Genomic DNA, 18,541 nt, shown 5'->3' with positions numbered 1-18,541 from the left:
GCTCCCAGAGGGAAGGTCGGGCAGGTGTTATCACTCTTTCCTCCTCCCCCGTGTATATAGCTCCGTCAAATTACCACAAAGACCATTGGCCGCAGCGTCATAGTGTACACCTGCCCCATATTAGAAGAGTTATTAACACTAAAGATATAGATCAGACGCATACCACTTTGCAACAGTTTGAGGATGCCATGAAGGGAATAGTGCCTTTTTGGGACCCCATGTCTAACAGTCTTAACATTTGTCAGTTAACAAGGGTTGTCGAAGGGGTTATTAACACAACGGCTGGTATACTGACAAACATCACTGCTGAGCTCCAGGCTACGACGCTTGATATCTTACAAAACCGGATGGTGTTAGACGTCATCCTTGCTGATCGGGGAGGGCCCTGTTAGGTAATTGTAGTAGCTGCTGTGTGTACATCCCAGACCACGCCACCAATGTATATGCTGCATACAGAAGTTGCATAGGCTTTCATCTGACATACACCAAGAAAATGGTACTTGGAAACTCTCCGGATGGTTCTGGGGTATATTCACATCCTGGGGTTGGAAGATTCTTACCTTTCTGGTGGTAATTGCTGGTATTATCCTCACATGTTGTCTTTGCATACACTGCCTCCCTGCTTGTTGTGCCTATTGTGTTAACACTCTGAAGTCTAACCGAAAAGTAGCAGTACATGACACTAATGTCATCATCCTGATGATGCAGGATATCAATAGTCTCTTGTTAATCGATGAAGGTATTTTTTAATATTGACAATGCTTATATCAGCTTGTAGTGGCACTATATATCTTCTGTATGATATTATTTGTTCTTAGACAGTAGCAAAATGCTTTAGCTAATGCTAAAAGGAGGGTTTGTTGGAGTAAAAATGCTTTTAGCCGAATTCTCTATGCATAGTACGACTTAAGTTAGCATTCACTGCACAATTTTGTATTCAGCTGCCTTTTTGAGCTATGATTGAAACTAACTCCTGTCTCACGTTTATGTCTGCCTCAGCAAAAAGCTGCTGCTTTATTATTTTTTCCTCGTACTTCTCCAAGGTTGAGCTCTGCCGTGCCAATGAATAGACTGTTTTTGTCATCACATACCTTTCTCACTAGATAGGCCTGCTCCCACCCTTAGAGTGGCGGGCGCAGGCAGAGTAACCTTGACGCTGAGATAGCATGTACCCGGTCCCAGGATTGCAACTCATCCTTCCGTATCTTCTTTTTTCACCAGCTACCAACTGGAAAGTTCCAGTCTGGACATGTCTTTAGTGGTTCTGAAGATGTACATTATGTGTTACCATGTGGGCGGGGTAAGTCCCTCTGCAACAATCTAAGGAGGCTCGTCAGACCGGACTCCACTCGAGTGTACCTATAATAAATACCTTTGGTTTATAATCTCTATTGTCTGACCGACTCTTCATTTGTATGGAAGGCTGAGAGATGGTCACGAGTGACCCGAGTGACCCTAAACGGGCCACTTCCTTCATATGAGTGCTTGTATTTTTGTGATTTTAAGCTTCTTCCATATCCCCATCCATGTAGCTTCTATACCCTCACACCCGCTCTATTTCCAAGTAGCTTGTTTTCCCTCCCACCCTCCTACCTTGTACTATATGCCACTGCACTCCATGCCACTGCACTCTACTCTGCACCTCTGGTCTACACCATTGCAATCTACGCTACTGCACTCTACTCTATGCCCCTGCATGCTATACCACCGCACCTCTGTTACTGCACTCTATGCCACTCTCCTGTACTCTGCACCACTCTATGCTACACCACTGCACTCTACGCCACTGCAGTCTATACCCATTACTCTACTTCGCATCACTCTACTCTATGCCACTGCACTCTAAACCACTGTACTCTATGCCACTGTACTCTACTCTTCCCTACCAACACCATTGCAATCCATGCCACCACACTCTACTTTGCACCACTCACCACCTCTGCACTCTATGTCACTCTGCTCTACTCTGCACCTCTCTGTTCTATGCCACTGCACTCTACAACCCTTCACTCTCCTCTGTACCACTCTACTCTATGCCCTTGCATTCTGTGACACTTTACTTTGCACCACTCTAAGCCACTCTACTCTACTCAGCATCACTCTACTCCACGCTACTTCAAGCTACGCCACTGCACTCAACGCCACAACACTCTACACCATTGCGCTCTATGCCACTGCACTCTATACTTCTGCACTCTATGCCACTAAACTCTACTCTTCTCCTCTCTACTTTACAGCACTGCACTCTATGACACTGCACTTAGTGCCACAGCACTCTATAACACTCTGCTCCACAAAACTCTACTCTACTCTGCACCACTTTATTCTAGGCCACTGCACTCCAGAACACTGCACACGGCACCTCTGTACTCTATGCTCCTGCGCTCTGCACCATTGCCTCTATTGGCTGCAATATATGCCACTGCATGCTACACCACTACACTGCTACTCTCTACTCTGCACCACTCTGCCACAGCACTCTATGCCACTCTACTCTACTCTACACTACTGCACACTGCACTAAAGCACTCTACGCCATTCTACAGCCCTCTACACCATTTTACTCTCCACCAGTCTATGTTACTGCACTCTATGCTACACTACTCTACGCTGCACCACTACATTTTACGCCACTGCTCTCTAAGCCACTGCACTCTAATCTACTCTGCACCACTCTACTCTATGGACTCTATGCCACAGCACTCTTCACCACTGCAATCTACAACACTGTACTCTATCCCTCTGCACTCTTCACTCTACACCACTACACTCTACACTGCACCACTCTACTATTTGCCACTGCACTCTATCCTGCCTCACTCTTCTCTACTCCACTGCACTCTACACCAACTACTCGGTGCAGTGCACTTTTCACCACTCCACTAGACGCAGCGCCACTGCACTCTGCACCACTGCCCTCTACGCAACTGCACTCTACTCTACACCACTGCACTCTCTGCCATTCTACTCTACTCTGCACAACTGCACTCTACATCACTGCACTCTATGCCACTCTACTATACTCTGCCCACTCTATTCTATGCCACTGCACACTACACCACAACACTGTACACCAGTCCCCTCTGCTCTACTCTATGCTTGACCACTCACCGACTGTGCTCCACTGTACGCCACTCTATTCTTCTCCACTCTATGCCTCTCCACTCCACAGTATGTCGCTCTACTCTACTCAATGCCACTCTACTCCAAGCCATGCCACTCCAGACAGTGCCACTCTACTCCATGCCACTCTGTGCTATCCTAATCTATGCCAACCACTCCACATAGTGCAGCTCTATGCCCCTCTACCCCCACTCTACTCCACACAATGGCTCTCTACTCTACACCACTCTACCCTACACCTCTCTGCTCTGTCACTTCACTCTACCCCACTTAACTCTATGCCACTCTACACTATGCCACTCCAAGCCACTCTACTCCACTCCACTCTAAGCCACTTTACTCTTTGCCTCTCTACTCCACTGAACGCCCCTCTACTTCACTCCACTCTGTGCCACTCCACACTACTTACACATTCACTCCACTCTACCTAACTCCATTCTGCTCCACTCCACTTCACTCTAGTCTACCTCACTCCACACAATGCCACTCTACTTTATGCAACTCTGCCCTATGCCACTTCACTCTACGCTACTTCACTCTACTCCACTTCACTCTACCCTACTTCACTGTATGCCACTGTACTCTACGCCACTTCAAGCCACTCTACTCCACTGCTCCACTCTACAACTGTTTACTCTATGCCTCTGTACTCCACTCTATGCCACTCTATTCCACTTCACTCTATGCCACTCCACACCATTCTACAACATGCAACTCCACTCTACTCCACTCCCCTCCACTCCACTCTACATCACTCTAGTCGACCCCACTCCGCTCAATGCCACTCTACTCTACACCACTCTATTCTACGCTACTCTGCTCTATGGCACTTCACTCTACAGCACTTCACTCCATGCCACTTCACTCTACCCCCACTTCACTCTAGTCTATGCCACTCCAATACACTCTACACCATATTGTTGTACACCTCTCTATGCCACTCTACTCCACTCTACTGTATGCTACTCCACACCACTCTACATCATGCCAATCCATTCTACTCAACTCCACTCTGCTCTACTCATCTCTACGTTGCTCCAGTTTACTCCACTCCACTCTATGCCATTCTACTCTACTCAACTCTACTCAATGCCCCTCCCCTCTACCCACAGTACTCCATATCTCTCTACCCCACTGCACTCTATGCCAGTCCACTCCACTCTATACCATTCCACTTTCCCCAATGCTACTCCACACTACGCCACTCCATCTCACTTCACTCTAAGCCACTCCAGGTCTTTCTACTCCACTCCACTCTACACCACTCCACACCACTCTCCATCATGCTACTCCACTCCACTCCACTCCATTCTACTCCACTCCACTCTATGCCATTCTACTCTACTCAACTCTACTCAATGCCCCTCCCCTCTACCCACAGTACTCCATATCTCTCTACCCCACTGCACTCTATGCCAGTCCACTCCACTCTATACCGTTCCACTTTCCCCAATGCTACTCCACACTACGCCACTCCACCTCACTTCACTCTATGCCACACCAGGTCTTTCTACTCCACTCCACTCTACACCACTCTCCATCATGCTACTCCACTCCACTCCACTCCATTCTACTCCACTCCACTCTATGCCATTCTACTCTACTCAACTCTACTCAATGCCCCTCCCCTCTACCCACAGTACTCCATATCTCTCTACCCCACTGCACTCTATGCCAGTCCACTCCACTCTATACCGTTCCACTTTCCCCAATGCTACTCCACACTACGCCACTCCACCTCACTTCACTCTATGCCACACCAGGTCTTTCTACTCCACTCCACTCTACACCCCTCCACACCACTCTACATCATGCTACTCCACTCCACTCCACTCTATTCTACTCCACTCCACCATTCTGTACAACATGGCTAAAAGACATAGGCATAGCCAATTGCTCTAGGGCAGACAAAACCTATTGGATTTGTCAATGCCTGTTGTTGTTTGGCAGATGCTGTGCATCTGCAAACCTCGAAATTAGGCGATTAGTGTTGAATCAAAGTACCTTATAAATGCCATTTTCATAAGGAATTTCCAAAGAAAAACAAATTGAAAAAAGAGCCTAAAAAACATGAACAGCTAAAGAAAAGGAAGAAAGCTTTCTGGTGAAGAGCAAAAATAATTGCTGCCGTTAATGATAAATGCAGCCAGAACTGTTAAATGTTTGAAACTTCAGTTTGTAACGCTTACTAAACCTGAACTTAGCAGCTAACTCCTAGCACACGACGTGAGCTCAGTAGTACCATGCATTTCCTGTTTGTTAACGCACTCAGTTCTATTTTTGAATCTAGACTTCCCGTATCCGGAAGTACAATGCTTTTTGATCTTTACTGATTAAAACTATCGACGCAAATATTCAAAGGGGTAATTAAATAGGAGATATGCACTTAAGAACTGAATAAATGCATTTTACATGACAAAAATTAAAAGCAGGGCAAAAAAACATTTTATTTAATATATTGATACCAGTTCAATGTCTATATTACAAGAGGGGCAGAATAACTTTGCTTATGTAATCTGTGCTAGGCAGATTTATACTTTGTAAGGGAATGTTTATGTGCGTGCTAAAGTAATGGGTCTATTGCATTCCATGGGTGGTTCTCAGTGGCGGTTAGCATCTACGAGGAGGGGGCGGGCACGCACGCGCATATAAAATAAAAAAATAAAACACTTACCTTACTCGACAGGGCCTCCTCACTCTGGGAGTATTCCTCGTTGCTTCTGCAGCCCAGCCACCAGGAAACTCCCTTGACCAATCACGGCACTGCTCTCACCAGCACGAGAGCAGCGCCCTGATTGGACGGTCCGGAGCAGCCTCACTCGGTGCTCCACAGTGCTCTGGAGGCCTGCACTTGCTCTAACCCAGCTGACTGGGTTAGAGCTGTTTAAAGTGCGCATGTGATGCTAGCCGTCGCAAGACAGCCGGCCATAAGGACATGCACACTTTAAACAGTGTTCAAAGACAGCCCGCCCCCTCCCTGCTGCTGTCACTCTGCAGCAGCCTCGTTCCCGTCCTGACGCTCTGTTCGGGACAGTGACAAAAAATAACATTGTAATACATTACCATTTTATTTTTCATATTGGGGGCGACACTCCTCCACTCCAACGTAGGAGCCGCCCCTGGTGGTCCTGCACTAGGTTTCCTCTCTCCATCCTTGCGGTGTTCCTCCTCATGGTCCTAGCCCTCTTAGCTTTCCTGCTCCTTTTCTTTCTAGTCCTTGTTCTTCTAGTGGTCCTACTTATCCTTGTATTCCTGGTGGCTCTGATTCCCCTCCTATTCACCTGGAACTTCTCCTGGTCCTTGACCTCAACCTTCCTCCTAGTGCTTCCCCTGCTTCTACTGGTTTTGGTCCTCCTCGTCCACTTGTCACTAGTCCTCCTGGTCCTGGTTCCTCCTTGGCCTCTTGATAGACCTAGTGGCCATAGTCCTTTGATGGTCATTTTAGTCTTCCTTGTGCTTCGCCTCCCACTTCTAATCCCCCTGGTCCTCTTCTTCATCCTTTTTGTCCTTCTGGTCAAGTCCTCCTGGACCTGGTGCTCTTGGTCATTCTGGTATTCTGGTCCTCCTGATGGTCGTAGCCCAGGAAGTCCTGGTCCGCTTGGTGATCATCACATCCTTCTCTCTCCCCCCTCCTTTAGTATTACTAGTCTTAGTCCTGCTCCTAGTTCACCTCGTCAGTGACTGATTTGACTCAGTGGTTTCAGAACGAAGGAGGCACCACCAGCCCTTATCTGTGGGAGCCAGGACAGGGTGGCGGACTCAGAGGTTGCGCATGCAGCGCTGCCTGTGGCACTTTAAACCATGGCATGAGCTGTGCAGGGCTGCACATCCTAGTTTCCAAGTGGGCTTTGTCTATTGTGGAAGTGGAAGTGCATATGAGTATTTCACTGTGCAACATATACATTTCTGGATGTTGTTTTCAGAGCCAGAGAACCCCTGATTCCAGCTAAGGCTACACCTAACAATGCAGTTAAAAGGCAGGGCCTGCCCATTGCCACAGAGAAGGATGCGTGTCCTCACCCAAAGTGAGGAGTTTAGTCCCGGGAGCAGGAGTGCTGGTGAATCAGTTTTGAGGAAGAGAGAAGGGAGACCAAGGTTCAAATACCATACCATGGAACTGGTAGGAAAAAAGAATCTTACAATGGACCACGTCTGTGTGCCACATGTGCCTTATTGAAGTATGGGAATTGTAGGCAGCCTACGAGACTGGTTCGACAATAAAACAAGCATTGGCAAAGCCAAAAGGTTGCGCCTATGTGAGATCTATTGACCTTGTCAATGTTTTTTTTTACACATGTGAGTAGGGAGCACCAGGTGAGGGCAGCAACATGGAGAAGGGGTAGGTGGGAGGGGAAAGAGCCATCACACTCAAGGGTGAAGTGCGAGGGGGAAGAAGAAATAATACCTCATTCACAGGGCAAGCAGTGGAGGGGCACTAATTAAGTTGAATCAATCTGTGCTTGGTCCATTCTTCACAGAAAGGAAAGGAAGTGATGCTTGGCAAGCGCTGGCCAATTAACAGTTAGACTCAATCTAAAGACAATACTGACAGCTTTTTGTTCTTTAATGCCATGGTCTCCTTCAGAGTCACCTAAAAGCCATTCAGTTGCAGCCTGGTCAATGTCATGTTTAGTTACATTTTCCATTTTCCTGGGATGCTGCTGAAAGTTTAAAGTTCCACAAGGGAGGATGCTTAATAAAGAACTATTTTGCAAGGATCATAGGTAGCAAAGTGTGCCCGAGCACACTGCTGGACTGGGAACCCAAAGCAGCCCTGACAATTTTGTAGGACCGGCCCCCACCCCCGGGAGAGGGCAAGCGTGAAGCACTACTGCTTATCAAAACAGGCCCCCAGGACTGCTGCTTTTTTTACTGGGGGCCGATGTTGCAGTATAACTGCACAACCGGCCTACGGTAACAAAACCGCTCCCCACCGCTCCAAAACCAGCCCCCATCCTTCCAGCCTCCCCGGCAAATGCCCAATGCCTGCTACGGCCAGTCTGGCCCTGGCCGAGCATGTACCAGGCTGTTCCATGCTATGAGAGGGAGTCTCCTGTTTTTACACAACTTGGAAATAAGCCTTTCCTTTCTTGTCATCTGTCTGCAGTTGTTGTATCGGATGACTGAGTGGACCCTGTTCTAGCATCTTGTGAAGAATTGTGACAGAGCCAGTTCAATGGAGGTATTGGGTACAATAATCTGTGGAAAAGCAAAAGTACTGTGTGCAAGGAGGCACTCATGTTCCTGCTCACCTAATGAATATCCATGTGTCACTTATTGCATGAAGCAACAAAATCAGGAGCTGGGGCCTGCAAGGAAGGGCAACTAGCCACATTATGGCAGTAGTCCAGGCGGTTCTCTGTCAGTGGTGGAAGTTTACGGCGGCCTCCTTAGAAAAACTCTGGGCACCTGCACTTATGTTTTTACGAATTAAGTCCTGCGTCCTGGTCTAGGTCCTCCTCATCCACCTGGTTGTCCTGGTCTTTTGCGTTGTAGGCCTGGTTGTCCTTGCACCACTCCTCTACTTCTGGTTCTTTGGTCTTCTTGGTCCTTGTGCTCGACCTTTTCCTGGTTCTCCTAGCCGGCCTTGATAGACTTTCGTCCTCTTTCTAGTTCAACTGTTCCCCATTATTGCCCCCACTCCTCCTACTTGTCTCCCTCCCTCCACCTCAACATAGCCAGTTAGACCTCCAAGCGGGGGGGGGGCTCAGAAGCCCCTCCAGCAGCCCTGCACACAAGAGCAGTGCACTCCTTCAACACATTTTATAATGCTTCACCCACTTGAACTTAAGGTGTTTGGGCTCTATTTACAAAGGGCTGGAGGAAAAAACTGCCAAATAAGTAAACTGTAAATTGCATTTGGGATATGCATCAATTAAGGACATTTTACTTATTTTTTAGGAATTTTACTGCGACTCGTGATGTACTCAATTGCGTGGATTCATATTTAAGTATTCACTTACATTGTTTTACCTATACCCATTTCCTTATCCCCATGTTTGGTACAAAAGGGGGTGGTGATGGACGGAGCATCTGAATCAATCAAACACTCACACCCAGTCAAAAGATCAGGGTTTAATCCATCCCCATGTTTGCCTAATTAGTTAGTTGAGCACACCAAGTCAATACCTATTCTTACAAAACATGTATTTCTCCATTCTTATTTTATCTTACATATTCAAGGCCTTCATACAATTTTATTTACTAAAAAACTGTTTCTGTAGCTTATTGCAGGTCCATTTTGGGTGTAGGTACATTCTACCATCTATGTAGCAGCTGTGTCACCCGTCCGTTCGGTTCTCAATTTGCCCATGTCACTCGTGAGTTGCTCACCTAATCTTAGGGCCTCATTTATGGTGTTTTAGCGTGGGGCAGCGCAGCAGGCCTTCCTGCTGCGCTGTGCCAGGAAGTGCCAGGAAGCAAAAATAAAAATGAGCATTGGCAAAGTCAAAAATGCCTAGTTTTATCAAACAGGGCGATTGTTAATTTAAAAAAGATATATGAGCATATGCCATGAAATAGAAAAAAGCATGTTAGTGCCTAGTGTGGGGGTCGTATGCCAGCACAAAATGTCAATTAACTGTTGCACATCATTTTAACCGAACAATGCTGGTGTTTCCAAGCGGAAAGGTGTACTTAGAAGATGTATTTCATCCCTTTGTTGTTTTAATGCACACCACAGTAAACATCATTCTTACTGGTTCAAAGGTAAGGCGATAACGAGTTAGTATAACCCGAAGACACAGTTTAGCCATACTAGAAGATTTAAAAAATAAAAAATGAATTAATAATGGAAAGAAACTGCAGTGGCATGTTAAAGGATTGGCTCGTCAGCCCTGGCACTGAGGTGCACTTCTTCGTAGGGGGATCTGTTCATGTGAGCAGGAAAAATGCCGACACTGCTGCGGTTTGTCAAAGAGGAATGACAGTTAACGGTCCAATGGTAGAAGGATGACTAAAAACCCCTCTAGCTATGATTTTTTTGTAATTTATTATTTTTTTATTACCTGAAGCTGACGAGGTCGGTGAAGTTGTACGTCAGACTTAAAACAGCCCTCACATAACGTGAAAACCCTGAACCCTTGTGAATGCTCGAAAAGACATTCATCACTTCTGGGTGTGTGGCAAAATTACAGTGTGTGTCCTGCGCATAACCTGCTTTGTCGGACCATTTGAAAGGGGTAAAGGATGTGCTTGGTGCTTGTGTGCATTTTGTACATTATGCACATGTAGAACATACAGAGGCGTGCATTCCTCCTATGCATTGCTTTGCTAAACGTGCAGTGTACACACAGGAAACATCCATTACAAGGTAGGCATTACAACGCACTGCCTTTACAATACAGTCAATACAATATAAATTACATTACAACGCATGCCATTACAACGTGTGCCTTTACAACGCATGCCATCACAACGTGTGCCATTACAATGCATGCCATTACAACACATATCCTTGACTGACCAGCATCTTCCCCGAGGTAAGCACCCGGCAGTGTTAGAATAGTAATTTTCATTGTAATGGAGCATGCGTTGTAATTTTGTAATTTTGTAATTTGCATTTGTATAGCGCGTTATCACCAACGGTCTCTAAGCGTTGTAATGGAAGTCCTGTTGTAAAAACTGGATTGTAAAGGTATGCGTTGTAATAGTTTGCATTGTAACGTCATCCATCCTTTACGCACGCCTATATTGTGGTTTATGACTGCAAAGAGCCAGCGGTGTACAGTAAAATTAGCACACTACGCTTCGGTGGCTTATATGAGGCTTTCTATAAATACACTGACTTTTTTCCATGTAAGCGTACCATGTCTGTCCCCAGTGGACATTTCCGGTGTTTCAGAGCCCACTTCCCTTCCAGGCTTGAAATCAATATGCTTTATGATCGCTGGAGGCCGGCCAGCCCAGCCATCGTCGCGCGGTTTCGCTGAGCAAAGATTAAAATGTAAAGATTAATTCTGGAACGAGACATTATGCATTCAGCATAATATTATCACAGTTATATAGTTCAATTCAAGGCCTGTCACTATAGCCCCTCAGTAGATAAATTATCTGCGGCAGATAATCACAATTTTCATTGAGGTTGAAAAATTGCTATGAAGGTCACAGGCTGAGAAACAAAAATGGAACCAACTGAGCAATCACACCTTGCATTGTTTTATTCTAATGGGGCAGCCTCGGGGACAAACATTAAAGGGCGTCCCAATAGGTTTTAAAACCAAATCAGACATCGCCAAAGAAAGTGACGTCCTGGAATGCCTATTGTTGGTGATTGTCAGAGATGCAGGACTGGATAAAAAGAAGTGCTTTTACTCCACATTAGACGGTGCTTTTAAGAAGAAATTTCAGATCTCATGTAGAATCCTGTGGCCTCATTCTTTTCCTTGGGCACATTCTGATGTGGGCACAAATGGGAGATATCCCTCACTAAGGGGAAGCACAGGATTTTCACCAGGTAAATTCTTGTGCACGATTAGTGTACTATCCCCAATATAAGGTCTGAAACGTGAAATTTTGTACAAATTGTGCACCTGGATAATACCACATACCACACCCTGCTGTATTAGTAATTACATTGTGCAAAATTAGCACTTCTGATTGTGTGAAAACTGGAATGAGCCCCTTTTAATCAGTGAGTTACAAATTGATGAAAGCTATAACCACAGGTGAAGGTACACTGCCTTGTAAATAAGGTGAAGGGTTTATCACCACAGGAACGTCACAAAAGTGACATTCCTGTGGCGATAAGCCCTTGTAAATATGCGCCTAGGATGGTGCATTGAGGCAGGAACTGCCTCCACGAAGAGTGAAAGGAGGGCTCGGTAGCAGACTCCATACGTGGAGAGAAAGCACCAGACAAAAAGGAGATATTTCTCCGGGAGAACTCTGGTGAAGAACGACCTGACGCTGAACCTGGCAATCTGCAGAAACGCAGAGCATGGTTCGAACCAAATTTAGATCATTGATCAGGAAGAGAAGAAAGGAACAGGGGAATCAAGAAAGGAGGATTTACTGGATATGTCCCCCATACTATGTGATTGGGTGGGGAACATCCTTTACGACGCAACTATTACCCCGCACGACCATTACAACGCGGGGGTTACAACGAAAGTCGTTACAACGACTTTCGCTGGAGGACGCTGTTGGATAGGGAATAGTTTAATTTTCTATCCAACACCTTCCCAACTATCCACGGGGACTTGAGTTGGAATAGAAAATTAAACTATTCCACTATCCAGCGCCCCCCAACGCAAGTCGTTGTAACGACTTGCATTGTAATCCCCGCGTTGTAATGGCATGCGGGGTAAAAGCATGCGTTGTACTGACATACAACCGATTGGGTTAGGGGTAACGGAGCAGGCTGGAGAACCCCGCTCCATTACCTCCTCGTCCTGTCTCCCCGTCCCATTTCTGATGAAGTGAGCAGCCAGTCTGCTCTGCAGAACCCCTACCTAGCTGAGCTGTTGGCACTTCCCCCTAGGATGATGTCTCCATCACGTGACTACAAAGGGGGAAGTGCCGGAAGAATCATCCTGTTTTTTTCTTTCTGCAGTCTACGACCGCGTTCCTGGCTGTGCTGTTGAAGGCTTCCTGTTCTGGTGAGTCTCCGTGTTGTTTTCTTTTTTGTTTACGCGGCCTGCTCTAGCGGCCGCCTGTGTTTTCTACTCTGCCGTTTCCCCCGCGTTAGGCTCCGTTTTGGGGCTTCTTTCTTTCACGCGGCTCGCGTTAGCGGCCGTCTCTGTTTGGGGGCACTGTTTTACACGCGGCTCGCGTTAGCGGCCGTTTCTGTTGATTTTGCTTGCTTGCTCACCTGGCTTGGGTTGGCCAACTCCAGCGGCCGTTCCTGGGCGTTCTCCGGTCCGTTTTTCGCCCTGCTCTAGCGGGCAGGGGCTTTTCTTTGGAGTTTGGTGTCCTGCATCTTTTCAGGGGGCGATTTTGGCGGCTGACTGGGCTTCTTATGCTGGCCCTGTTTTTTTCTCCTCCCACAGGTGTTCGGGTCCTCGGCTATTTCTGGGGTCCTTGTGGGGATGTTTTTTGTCCTTGTTTATGCCTGTTGGGAGTGTTGTTTGGACTTTTTTGCTTCCGCAATGGATTCGGATGCTTCTTCTTCTGCGGCCCCTCAGGATGCCCTGCGCCTCCGTATTAATGAGGCTGTGGCTGCTGCTTTCCTGGCTAGGGACGCGGCTGGGCCTCCTCCCAAGGTGCCTCGTGTTTCTTTGGATGCGCAGGCTGATCCTGTGGAAGACTTTGATCCTGATGAGGATGAGGGTGTCCGTGGTCGTTTTGTTCAGGGTGCTGAGCTCGCTGAACTGTTTGCCCATGTGAGGTCCAACTTGGGTTTTTCTCCTCCTGCGGATGCTGTTGTTGAGGATGACGTTTTTACGCAGTATGTCCAGCCTGCTCCGGATTCTTTGCCTTTGCATTGTGCAGTGCGCAATGTGCTGTCTCACGAGTGGAAGGAGGTGGACAAGTCTTCTTTTCCTCGTTTCCTGTCCAGACGTTACCCTCTTGAGGGTTTTGCTGATGAGTTCCCTCAGGCTGTGAAAGTGGACAATTTAATGGCTGGCCTTTCCTCTCAGGGTTTGGTTGTCTCTGAGGACGCCCTTCCTGCGGACGCTGTGGATAAGGGTGTTGAAGGGGCGGTGAAGCGTTCCTATGCTGCTTCTAATTTCTCTGTCCGGGCGACTGCGTATTCCAACTATATGGTTCAGTCGCTCCTTAAGGACTTCCAGTCTCTGTCTGTTCTGCTGAATGACGGCGAGGATGCCACGCCTCTTCTGTCTTTGATGGAGTTGCAGGTGCGTTACCTGTCGGACATTTCCTTCGACAATTTGGGGGCGGCGGCCGCTGCTTCTGGTGCGTCCATTGCTGCCCATCGTCATCTTTGGATGCGTTCCTGGAAGGCGGACTCTTCCCAGAAGTCGGTTCTCCTTAAGTTGCCTTTTGAGGGTTCAAAGGTGTTCGGTCCTCAACTGGAGGGCATGGTCAAGCAGTCAGCGGAGAACCGCAAGCTGGTGGCTCCGGTCCGCCCTCCTTCTCGGGGTCGTGGATTTGGTTACCGTCGCGCTTTTGGGCCTCCTGCTCGTGGCGCTTCTCAGCCCTTTCGTGGCAGGGGTCGTGGCCGGGGGGCCCCTGGAAGTGCCAAGCCCCGGGCCGCTGCCGGTGTTGCCACCCCTGCTTCCTCCTCTTCTCAATGACTGTCTGCCCTTGCCAGTTGGTGGTCGCCTCCAGTCCTTCCGCGCCCAGTGGTTGTCGGTTCCGGATGCCTGGGCAGTTCAGACTGTTTCGGAAGGTTGCCGGATCGAGTTTTCCTCTCCTCCGGGTTTTCTTCAGACTCCCCTGCCGCATCTTCCACTGCGCAGGGATGCTTTGTTGGCAGGCGTGCGACTCCCGTTGGAGAAGAGGGCTATTGTGGAGGTTCCTCCTCTGGAGAGGGGCAGGGGTTGCTATTCTATCCTCTTTCTGGTTTCGAAGAAGGACACTTCGGATCTTCGTCCTGTTTTGGATCTGAAGCGGGTCATTCGTTTCGTTGTCCATCGTCCGTTCAAGATGGTGATGCTCCAGTCCATCCTGCCTCTGGTCCTGCCGGGGGGGTTTCCTGGCGTCCCTGGATCTCATGGATGCCTATCTGCACGTTCCTGAACCTCCGGAAGACCAGCGTTTTCTCCGATTTGCTGTGGGGTCCCTTCACTTTCAGTTCTGGGTGCTCCCTTTCGGCTTTTCCTCGGCGCCCAGGGTGTTTACCAAGCTCTTGGCCCCTCTGGTGGGTATCCTTCATTCCAGGGGTCTTCTGGTTTTTCCATACCTGGATGACTGGTTGATTGTCTCTCCTTCTTTTTCACAGGCTCTGTCGGATGTGGACCAGGTGTGTCTTCTGCTGGGGTCCTTTGGGTTCCTTATCAACCACAGGAAGTCCTCCCTGGTGCCCCCCCAGTCCCTGAAGTTCCTGGGGGCTCTCTTCCGCTTGGACTTGGATATAGTTTTTCTCTCGCAGGAGCGCCAGCTGACTTTGTTTCGTCACCTTTCCTGGCTTCTGTCCCAGTCCCGGGTGTCTGCACGTCTCTGGCTGCGGAGTCAGGGGGAGATGGCTTCCACTCTGCATCTCCTTCCTTGGTCCAGGCTCCATCTGTACCCCCTGTTGCATCATGTCCTGTCGCACTGGGATCCTGCCTCCTTGGACTACGAGACTCTGATCCCTGTCACTCCAGGGATTCGGGCGGATCTCCAGTGGTGGTCGTCCCCTCTCTCTCTTTCCCGGGGGTTCGATCTCCTTTCTCCTCTGTCTGTGGTCGTTTTGTCCACGGATGCCAGTGCTCTGGGGTGGGGTGCCGTTCTGGGTGCCTCCAAGGCTCAGGGTCGGTGGTCCAGCTTCGAGTCCCTCCAGTCGTCGAACTGGAAGGAGTTGAGGGCGGTTTGGTTGGCTCTTCTTTGGTTTGCTCCTCTCCTTCGGGGTCAGGCGGTCTCTGTGCAGACCGACAATCAGGTGGTTCGTGCTTATGTGAATCACCAAGGGGGCATGTGTCGTGCCCTGTTTCTCCTTTCCCGGAAGATCGGCCTGTGGGCCGAGTCGAATCTCTTGTCTCTGACGGCGGTCTATCTTCCGGGGAAGGAGTATGCGCCTGCGGACTCTTTGAGCCGGGTGTTCCCTTCCTCGGTGTCCATCTGTCTGTCCCCGGATCTGTTCGATCTGATTGTCCTCCGGTTCGGCCTTCCATGGCTGGATCTTTTTGCCTCGGAGGAATCCGCCCTTCTTCCTCGGTTTTGCAGCATCGTCCCCTCTCCGCTGGCGTGGGCCACCGATGCTTTCTCGATTCCTTGGTCGAGGGGTCTGCTGTTTGCCTTCCCTCCGTTTGCCTTAATTCCGAGGGTCCTCCGGAAGATTCGTTGGGATCGGGCGGAGGTTCTCCTGGTTGTTCCGGAGTGGTCTCGGCGGTCTTGGTACCCCCTTCTGCTGACCTTTTCTGTTCGCCCTCATTGGCGGTTTCCCCTGTGTCCCTCCCCTCTGAGGGTTCCTCTTCTCGGCCTTGCCTCCCTGCGTCGCCTCCGGCTGGGGGTTTGGCACTTGAGAGGTTGAGTTTGCTGGATTTGGGTTGCTCGTTGGAGGTTGCCCAGTGTCTTCAGCTTTCCAGGCGTCCTTCCACCTTGCGTTCTTATGCCCGTCACTGGAAGAGTTTTTCCTCTTTGTGTCTGGGTAAGGGTCTCTCTCCTGACTCCTGTGTGGCCGTAAAGGTGCTGGACTTCTTACGGGATGGTTTCGTCCTGGGGCTTGCGGTTTCTTCCCTGCGGGCGCAGTGGGCTGCCATTCTTGCCTTTCGGGGTTCCTCTGTTTCCTCTGTCTCCCCGTTGGTGGCTCGCCTTCTGCGGAGTTTCTTGCTTCAGCGTCCTGTTTCCCATTCGCCTGTGCCTCCTTGGGATCTTCCCTTGGTTCTGCGGGCTTTGACGGGTCCTCCTTTCGAGCCTTTGGACTCCGTGGCCCTGAGGTTCCTTTCTGCGAAGGTTTTTTTCCTGGTGGCCATTACTTCTGGGCGGAGGGTTGGTGAGATAGGTGCGCTGATGGCTTCTCCCCCCTTCTTGTGCTTCTGCGCTGACAAGGTCATTCTCCGTCCCAGTCAGTTCTTTCTTCCTAACGTGGTTTCTTCCTTTCACTGTCAGGAGGATATTGTTCTCCCGGTGTTTTTTCCGGTTCCTTCTTCTCCTGAAGAGGTGCTCCTCCATTCGTTGGATGTGCTGAGGGCTCTCAGCATCTACTTGGAGCATACGGCTGGTTTTCGTAAAGTGGATTCCCTGTTCATCACCTATGGCCTGTCGGGTATGGGGCTTCGCCCTTCTCTGTCCACCTTGTCTCGTTGGGTCAAGGGCGCTGTGGTTTCTGCTTACGATTCTGCCCACTGTCCCCTGCCTTCTTCTGTTCAGGGTCGGTCGACTCAGAGTGTTTCTTCCTCCTGGGCCATGTTCAAAGGGGCCTCGTTGAGGGACATTTGCAATGCTGCCACATGGGCTTCTCCCCACACTTTTGTTGCCCATTATCGTCTGGAGTTGGGGATGGCGGCCTCTGCTGCTTTTGGGGCTTCTGTCCTGTCTGCTGTACATGATTTGTGATCTGTACTTATTTTTGTGGATTAAAATGGACCTGTTTCTTGCATTATTCTGGTCAGTTTTTTTCGTACAATCACCGTGTGCTTGGGTATGGGCTCACTTCATAGGAATGGGACGGGGAGACAGGACGAGGAGGTAATGCTCGGTTACTCACCGGTAATACCCATTACTCCGAGTCCTGGTCTCCCTGTCCCATTCCTGAGCCCTTCCCTCCCTCCCTGGTTTGGGGTGTCTGTGGGTGATTGTATGTGTTTCGTTCTGTTGTCTTTGGTATTTCAGGAGGATTCTTCCGGCACTTCCCCCTTTGTAGTCACGTGATGGTGACATCATCCTAGGGGGAAGTTCCAACAGCTCAGCTAGGTAGGGGTTCTGTAGAGCAGACTAGCTGCTCACTTCATCAGGAATGGGACGGGGAGACCAGGACTCGGAGTAATGGGTATTACCGGTGAGTAACCGGGCATTATATACCACTAACCATTCATCTTGTATAAAAAATCATTTACTGAACCCTGTTTAGGCCATGATAAGTTATCTAGCATAAAAAATTCCCCTGGGGCCTTTATGGGAACGAAGCCCAGTGGCGCTTTCATCTGGTCTTCGACGGGGGATATTTGAAAGAACTCATCATCCTCCCATCCTTTCATAGCTTTGCCCTATTTACGTCGCTTCTTTCACCAAAGACAAGTTCTCAGCCCACCTACCGTCTGCTGCCCTCTCCTCTCTAGGACCTTCGTGTGGTATCCTAAAGCATACTTTCAAATCTTCTTGAACTTGCTGGTGATTTTTCTGTCTGTGTACTAAGTGAATGGCCCCATTATAACTAAATAGAGTCCTTCCCCAGCACCCTCCTCCCTTCCACCTGGGAAGCCTTCCCTTGGAAGCACTATGTGTGTTCCCCACATTTTGAGCATTCGCGTGGCAGGTTCAGTTATGGGATCCTGATTTAAGGTATACATTCGCCCAGCTGTGGCTGCAGGTTGAAAAAGGAGGTTGAAAAAGCACTGATTGACGGATGTATGACGGTACAACGCGTACCCTTACAACACGTACCTTTACGACGCAGGTTTAACAACGCAAGTCGTTACAACGACTTGCGTTGGGGGCGCTGGATAGTGAATAGTTTAATTTACTAGTCCAAATCCAGTCCCCATGGATAGTAGGGAACGTGTTGGATAGTAAATTAAACTATCCCCTATCCTAGAGCGCCCTCTAGCGAAATTCGTAACCACTTTCGTTGTAAATCCTGCGTTGTAACGGTACCGCGTTGTAACGGTTCCGTTGTAAAGGATGTTTCCCCTGATGGACAAGCCGCTAGCTGTGT

This window comes from Lissotriton helveticus, chromosome 4_1 (genome assembly GCF_964261635.1).
Source record: "Lissotriton helveticus chromosome 4_1, aLisHel1.1, whole genome shotgun sequence".
NCBI lineage: Eukaryota > Metazoa > Chordata > Amphibia > Caudata > Salamandridae > Lissotriton > Lissotriton helveticus.
This window is presented reverse-complemented; position numbering follows the sequence as displayed.